Genomic DNA, 8,743 nt, shown 5'->3' on the forward strand with positions numbered 1-8,743 from the left:
ACCTCTCAACCTGTTAATGCAGTAAATCTGAACAACGCCAAATATATTGGGGGCACATATAAACAGTACTAAAATTGCTCTTGTATAAATTGAGACAGTTGATAGAACAGCTCTTACTTTAACATGCATTTTTCTGAAGGTTATGAAGTCTGAAACTCAGTGTATCATTATTTAGTGACTTAATTCCTAAATGATTTGCCAGAAAACTACAAATTTTATGAAGAACAAACCAAAAATAAGAAGCAAAAATCTATTCATTCTTTGAAAATCTGGACAGTTGGGAGGTATAGTTCAGCTGGGCCTGTCTGAGTTTGCTGCCCTTCCCCCCTGACAAAATCATGGTTGAATGGAGCCTCTGCAGCCATTCCAATGAACCATTACCTGGCTATTTCACTCCCATTTACCATAAACACTAATGTGCATACTGCTTTACTTCTATGATGAGTTGGACTTCATTTGAAAGTTTTATTTTGTATTTTACAGCACAAACACTAAGTCATCTGCTAAACAAAGCAATGCAGTCTCACAATGAAAACTTAGCATTAAAACTTCTCTGCCCTTGAAACTCACATTCATTGAAACAGCATTGAAACCCACATTCAAAGAAAATACATTTTGCCAGTGGTAGATAAAGATTATTTTTGGGCTGTTTTCAAATCATAGGCCCCTTGCATATGAAACATACATGTGCTCTTTGATACACCTTCCTCATTGTACTAAATTATATTCCTTGTACAATACAGTACAGTTGTTAGAGGGTGTTTTAAATTTGTTTTGAACATTTTTCCAGTAAGCAATGAAACAAAACGCATGCACCCATAATGGCAAAACTGCCCAGTTCAGAACATTTATCATAAAAAAGTCTACTCAGACTTCTACAGTCCACCATTATTAGTAAATATGCACAATTCTACAGTCCACCATTATCAGTAAATATGCACAATTCTACTGTCCACCTTTATCAGTAAATATGCACAGTTCTACAGTCCATTATCAGTAAATATGCACAATCTCTGAAGTAAAAGTCATCTAAGTAATTCCACATTAAAGAAATCTGTAACTAATGAAGAGGTTGCTGCTAGCAATCACCTTTATATTTCATGGTTTCATCAAAAAATAAAGTGTCTGTTGCCCCTCAGGAATAAATTGCCTATATTACATTAAAAAATGACAAGCTAGTAATAATATTGCAAGAGGAAATGGATGGCAAACTGATAACAGACTCATAGGTAGTATCTTTACCAAGGAGAACATTCTCAGTACGGCAGCATCCACCCCTTGTGGGAGTAGAACCCACAGCCTTCTGCATCAAAAGCAAGTACACAACCTGTTGTGCTATTAACAAGGCCAACACTAAACGTCTGTTTCCCTGCAGCTCTCAGCTCCTTGTAAAATCTATTCAATACTCAACTGCATCTCAACTTCACAGCACAAGAAAACTGGAAAAAGCCAAAATGTATTGGGGGGGGGTCAAAAGCCCAAAAACCAGGGACACATTAAACATTGCTTGTATAATCTTGGAAAGTTGCTAGAATAAAATGCTGTGTTACCACATACATTTTACTGCCAAGGTCCCTGAGCAAAACAGTCAGAGTAACATACCACTAAGCAACATCAGCTGCTTTGTAAAAGAGAGGAAGACTGAAACTTAAATGGCTATCATTTAGTGAATTCAGTTCTCACCATAGCTGTCAACCTCTTAGTACAAAACACCTGGACAAACCCAGTAATGAGGGAATACAGCCCTCAAACATATTCAGTGAATTCAGTTCTTGCCATAGCTGTCAACCTTAGCACAAAAATCTGGACAAAGCCAATAATGGGGGAATACAGTCCCAAAAATAGGGACAAATTTCAAATATTCATCTTATAAACTTAGAAAATTGCTATAAAAGGTTGTGTTACTATGTATTCTGAAGAACATGAAGTCTGAAATTCAAATGCCTGTCAATTTTACTGCTGACAGAACAAAAACAATTTTCAGCAGAGACCCAGGGATTAATACTGCAGACACGTCTTTGTAAAATGACAGGGCACCAGAGCAAATCCACACAAACACAGGAAGGAGATGCAGACTCCACACAGAAGGCACTCTAGCCAAGAATCCAACCAGAAAACCTATAGCTGAAAGGCAACAATACTACCACTGCACCATCAAACATGCAAGGGATTAAACATTTAGAAACCTGAAGTCTGAAATTCAAATGCCTGTCAATTTTATTTAACATTTGTTAATCAGGACAGTCTGACTTGGGACAAAAAAAAATTTTCAGCAGAGGCCCAGGAAGAAATAATGCAGACATGTCTTTGTAACATGGGAGGACACAAAAGCAAACCCACACAAACACAGGGAGAAGATAGAGATCCCACAAAGAAGGCACCCCAGCCAAGAATCAAACTTAAAAACTTGCAGTTGCGAGGCAACAATGCTACCACTGCACCATCAAATATCAAGCATTGCAATATTTACAAACCACAGATATAATGAGGAACAGATCAGATCAAATATGAGGCAAAAATCTGCAATTTTTTTTTTTACAAATGGTGGTGGGTAGGGAATTCAGGTCTTTAACACCTACATACTAGGTGCAGGGTTCAAGCCTGAGGTATTCCCTACCGCACACACACACACACACACACACACACACACACACACACACACACACACACACACACACACACACCTGTAGTAGCAAACCACAAAAACTAAGTATACTGCACTGGGTACCAAACCGTCATTATGAGAGTCCAATCAAGACAAAATGAAGTCTAGAAGAATAAAAATATTTCAATGCATTGGCTGCATGACAGCTTAATATCTAGATGAAAACAAAAAAGGTTGTGAGGCATGAAAAAATAAATTACTTTTTTTTAAAATACATTAATGAAATGCCAGTCAAAATCAAGTATAAGAAAAACAAGCAGCACTCAATTCAAACCACTTCTTGCACTGCAGTTCTAATTATAATTTATATTCAGCTTTATTAAAGTAACAAGTAACATGCTGAAAGTAGAAATCCCTGATGCCCCCACTTGTAAAAATGTTCCTTTTCAAAAAAAGACCTGCTGCCTGACATCTACTTGTTTCATGTGGAAAACATGATCAAAGTAAAAAATGAAAAGCAAACAAGGAATAAGCTCAAGATACATTGCTTAAAAGGACTACTGCACAGGTTATGGACCATGCGATTGGCATTCGGTTTATGGGTAAAGCCGCAATACAGTGATAATGCATTTCAACAGATATGCAATATAAACTGATATAACAGTATGGAGTTTATACCTGAGGATACAGATTTGTGCAAGTCCAAATAAACAAGCCACCAACCTTAAGCAACAGAACATACATAACTATTGGTCCTTCCATAATAAATTATCTAACTCAAACCGGAAACAGCAAAATCAGGCTCAGTGGCAGCCTGCTCATAAATGGTGAATGCATACTGTTTCATATAATCCTGAATATCACTTTTCTCCTTTAAACTTGTTTTTACAGGGGATTAAACCCCCCTGTTCCCCCAACATGATAGGCAAGACCCCATACACCCCAAACCTATATATACCAACTCCAAGATCACCATACCTTGGAGGAAAGGGAATGGCTATTTCAGACTTGGTATATGCAAGTCTGTTTTTTTTCAACCATTAAGTCTGTGTATTTTGGGGTTCACTGATGTGGGTTCCAACATTTCAAATGATTACCTGTGAAACTGTCTGATGTTTTATTCTGTGGCTTCAAATACAATGTCAATGTTTAATTTCCCCCTAATCCGCCCACCCTTGCATTATGTTAAACATACTTCATCTGTGAATCATAGTCTGGAACCTCTGATGTCTCATTTTCATAAGTCCTGAAATGAGACATCAGAGGTACCTAAATATTTAATCATGGGGTTTGAGCAAGAATTAGTACTTCATGTTGGTCAGCTATATAGTTATAATGAATGTGGGAGCTCAACCAAAGTTAATTAAAAGCACTCAAACATTAGGTACTAACATTTGTATACTTTGAGGAACTTACAAAATTACTTATTAACCTGTGTTCAAGAAGGGCAAATGCAGTGTACCCAGTATGAAATCTGTACCTATTATTAAACAAGCTTCACAGGGAAATGGGAATGTTAAAATTACTCTGCTTGAGACTTCTTAAGTTAATGAGGGGGAACACACTGCTAAAAGAGAGGTTTATAAAATAATGAAATGATGACGTAGATGAAGAGCTTTTAGTTCTACAAGAGGAGAACAGAGTCAAAGAGCTAAGTTAAAATAATGGCAGAAAACTGGAACTTGTTCCCTAAAGAATCAACGTAAACAAAGTAGGGATGATGTAGAATTGACCACGGCAGAGCTAACTACATGATCAAATTACAGATTGTATCCTCTGTGATAACCATTTTACAGCTTTCATGTACCAGCTAGAAATAGCCCCCTGCAGGTCAAACTGTCATCACCGACCACATGAAGATTCAAGTGTTAGATAATGGACTCCTTCTGGAAATGTACTAAGCACCCTAAGCAGGCAACCTTTAAAGAATTTGTTTAGTCCCATTCTAACATTACATTATTTGTAACCGAGTGTAAAGTAGATGAGGTTCAAGTAAGAGAGTCCCTATTTAATTTACTTACTTAATTCTGCAGCACGCACCCTGTACTTTCTTTCTTCTTCTATCTTCTTCACTCCAAGACAAGTAAATGATAACCCGATAATCCCTCCAGGCTCCAAATAGAAATGAAAAAAAAAAAAAAGACAATGATGATCACACAACTAATTTTGCCAAAAAAAGAAAGCTCGATTGAATTCCTCATCGGATCCTAAACTAAACTGACTGATTCTCGCTCTCTTCCCAGCTCATAAAGCCCGGGAAGAGAGCGACAACCAATCAGCAGCATTTAGGCTTTAGCCCAGCAGGCACGTCATGACTGACGTGCCTGCGGACGTCGCAGTCCGAGCCCCTTCCAAGTCTATGCGGTTTGGAACCGCTGCCGCATAGACTTCTGGGCATCACAATGATGCCTTATGTGCTCCTCCGGGCTGCAAAGAAAAAAAAAAAAAAAGCTGTTTACAACCGCTGCGGTTAAGGTGCGCAATGCGCATGCGCGTACTTTCGGGTCGCGGACTCGAAATTTAAAGTAAAAAAAAGAGATTTCTTATTTTTTTTAATTTAATGATTAAATACACAAGACCAAAAACAACTGAGGGGGCTGCAGTCCGGCAGTCCGATGCCACGAGCCGCCCCTGCTTTTATTTCAGAAATGCATGTAGATTCTCTAATTTTGTCAGCTGCTCTAAGTTAACTGTGCTCATATTAAAATGGTGTCCCTCCTTTGACAGGTTCCCAGCTGTATTGTCTGGCAATTTTATATTTTTGCATCACATTTTTGGTCCGTTTTTCATAAAATTGCAGTTTTCTGGCAAATTAGTGGCAAATTGTTAAAGACTGAAGTTAGAAAATAATGCAGACATTTCAGTTTCAGATTTTGTACCTTTCAGGAAATTCGTACTGATGCAAGACCTACTACTATTCTATTATCTTTCTAAGTTTATAAGAGCAATATTTAAAAAAAATGTCCTTATTTTTGGGCCTTTGCCTCAGTTTTATTTATGAGTTTGTTGCTGTAAGAGGTTGAGAGGTGTTGTGTGTGTGTGTGTGTGTGTGTGTGTGTGTGTGTGTGTGTGTGTGTGTGTGTGTGGTAGGTAGCATACCTCTCAACTGTCCACATTTTGCAGAATGTCCAGATTTTTGCCCCATATTTTGTGTCTGTTCCTCATAAATTTTGTGATTTTCTAGAAAATCATTGAAGGCTGAAGTTGCTAAATAATGACAGACATTTGAGCTTCAGACTTCATGTCCTTTAGAAAAATTCATACTAGCACAAATCCTGTTATTCTAGCAACTTTCTAAGTTCACGAGAACATTATTTAATATCTGTCCCTGTTTATTTTAGGCTTTGTCCATATTTCTTGCACTAAGAGGTAGGTAGGGGTGTGCGTGTGAATGAAACATCCTAGTTAGAGGTAGCAGGTTGTTAGTAATTTACTCAAGCTCAAAACCTGTACCTTAGTTGTAGAAAACAAAAGCATAAAGTCTCTACCCCAACTACCATGCTGCATTTTTCAAAGAACTGACATTTCAGGTTAATTTTCAATTGAAGGAACCGAGTTTGAGTGAATTTAAATTATATTACTGAAGAGGCATTACAGCGAATGCCTCTTCATCGACACTAAAAGAGCGAACCATGAATTACGAGAATGGCCGTAGCTTGGCTGGGGAGGGGGGTAGCAGTTTGAGAGCTGTCAGTACAAATTTGAAAATCCTAGCTACACCCCTGAACGAAAGATCATGAGTTTGAGTCTTTTGAGCTCTTGCCTAAGAAAGATGTGTAGTTAGCAAGCAAAAAGGAAAGCTAGAAAAAGAAGTTCTTTCTAGAAGAAAGTTGTGCTGAACACTGCCATCTTGAGGATTGCTGGTACAGTTGTTAAAGTGCTCGTCTTGTAAACAAGAGGTTATGAGTTTGAATTCTCTTAGCTCTTGCTTGAGAAGAATGTGCTTCAGCTGTCGTAACACCCACAGTCAGAAGAGTTTTAGGCTCTAGATTTTAGTCCTGGACTCTCAACGAAATGTTCAATGCTTTTTCTAGTATAAAGACATACAGCTTGTTTTCCTGCTTAGACTCTTGCAGTCACTTGTCATCAGTGTGTAGGGACAGTGCAGCAACTTGGTCATTGTTGGATGCATCCCTGTCCAGACTTGGTCCAGTCTGGATGCTGACTTACTATTATAGCTGCAAGCAGGTTCTAGTGATCAGAAAGTGACTTCTTCAAATCTATTTTCAATACTGCATGCAAAGGACTATGCAGACGCATGCAGTTTTGCAAATGACATGACATACTCCTTTTAACCAGGAGAGGGCCTATTTAAAGTTTCCTTACTTCACCGCTCCCATAGATGTTACTTGGGTGACTAGAATTCGAAAGATAAACCAAATGAAGATAATTTATTGAGGCAGCCAAATTTTGCAGATGCTACCGTGCAATCAGTTTTCAGTTCCCTTAGCACGTCACTGGATTGTCTGTTTGTCCGGCCAAATACTGGGCAATATGGCACAATTCGGCATAGCTACCCATGCCCTTATGGAATGGCTTGGGTGTGATGAAAGATCCAAAGATGCAAATTCTATTACCCTGTTGAAAGGCAGAGAACAGCAATGAACAAACATGTTTAAAAAAAGCGCATCAAAATGCTTGCATGAGTGGCTCTGTTTAATTCTTCCTCTTAGTTGCGAACATTGATGACTCTCTCCCCTCTGTACTGACCACTTTACTGTCTGGCCAAGATGATCCATCTTGCCCACCCACTTCACCTGAATACCCTGTTATTCTTACAAACAAGAAAGGTGATTTTAAAATTTATAACTTTTCTGAAATCTTACTTGACGAGCAGTTAATAGAATTATTAGCCTTTGGGAATTCTTTTGTTCCAAGTAACATTGGAAGTATTTCTAAGGAAATCATAGAATTAAAATGTTATGTGAGGAAAATGAATTTAAAACTTGTTTTTAATCAACAAAATGAAATTGAAAATTTGACTACTAATGGTGACAGTTTACCTAATATGAAGTTACCTAGTGTGTTTAACCCTCCACTACATAACATTTTAGAACTATTTGAGAATATTTGTGAAATGGATTTTAGATACCTTGCTGCTAACTGTAATGACAGGTTTAGTGCAAGGGACTTAAACATTTCTAAGGAACAACTGTCACTCCTTGAGGAGATATGTCGTTTACCTGTACGTTTGCTAAAACCCAACAAAGGCGGGGGGCTCGTCTTATTTGATAATATAACATACAATGAGAAGATGGCCATGGTATTGGACACAGATGCGTATGTGAGATCATCTAGAAGTGAGGTCAATGGTAGTATTCAGAGGACTAGGGGTTACTTTAGGGACCTGTTCTTGGCAGGAAAAATAGACATTAACTTGTACAACTATATTGATATAAACTGTCCAAAAATTCCTGTCATGTTCGGGATCCCTAAAATTCATAAAAGTATTAGTAACCCCCCTATGAGAGCACTGATCGATGGAAGGTCCTCGATCATATATCCCTGTTCAAAACTTATTACAAATATACTGGACAAATACATGAAGGGGATCATTAGTATATGTAAAGACTCTTGGTCCTTCCTTGATAACATCAATGGTATTTTATACAATGATGATAACAATTTTCTAACCATTGATGTTATAGACCTATACACCTCTATTCCACACCAGGAAGCGGTGGAGTGGACAGGGTCTATGCTCCAAGTTTTTGGGGCCTCTAAATTGGAAGTTGACCTTGTAACGGAACTGTTGGACATTGTTTTAACATCTAACTATTTCACCTTTAATGGTGATTTTTTTCTTCAAAAATGTGGTGTTGCGATGGGCTCCCCATGTGGGGGTGGGGTAGCGAATTATGTTATGGGATATTGGGAAGCCAATATTTTAAGGAAAATCTCTGGCTTAATGGGGCCTGTTATTTACTACACGCGATTCCTGGACGATATTTTCATCTTGTTCAGGGGCTCTGAACTAGAAGCCGCAGTTTTTGTGGACACCATTAATTCAACAACTGAATTTTTAAGGTTCACATCAAAATTTTCAACTAGTGTAATTGATTATCTTGACGTTAAGTTAGAAAAGGACCCTGTAGGTCAACGATTAATGTCAACAGTGTTTAGAAAATCTACATACTG

The sequence above is a fragment of the Protopterus annectens genome, chromosome 1.part0, assembly GCF_019279795.1.
Source record: "Protopterus annectens isolate FY-2018-M chromosome 1.part0, PAN1.0, whole genome shotgun sequence".
Lineage (NCBI taxonomy): Eukaryota > Metazoa > Chordata > Ceratodontiformes > Protopteridae > Protopterus > Protopterus annectens.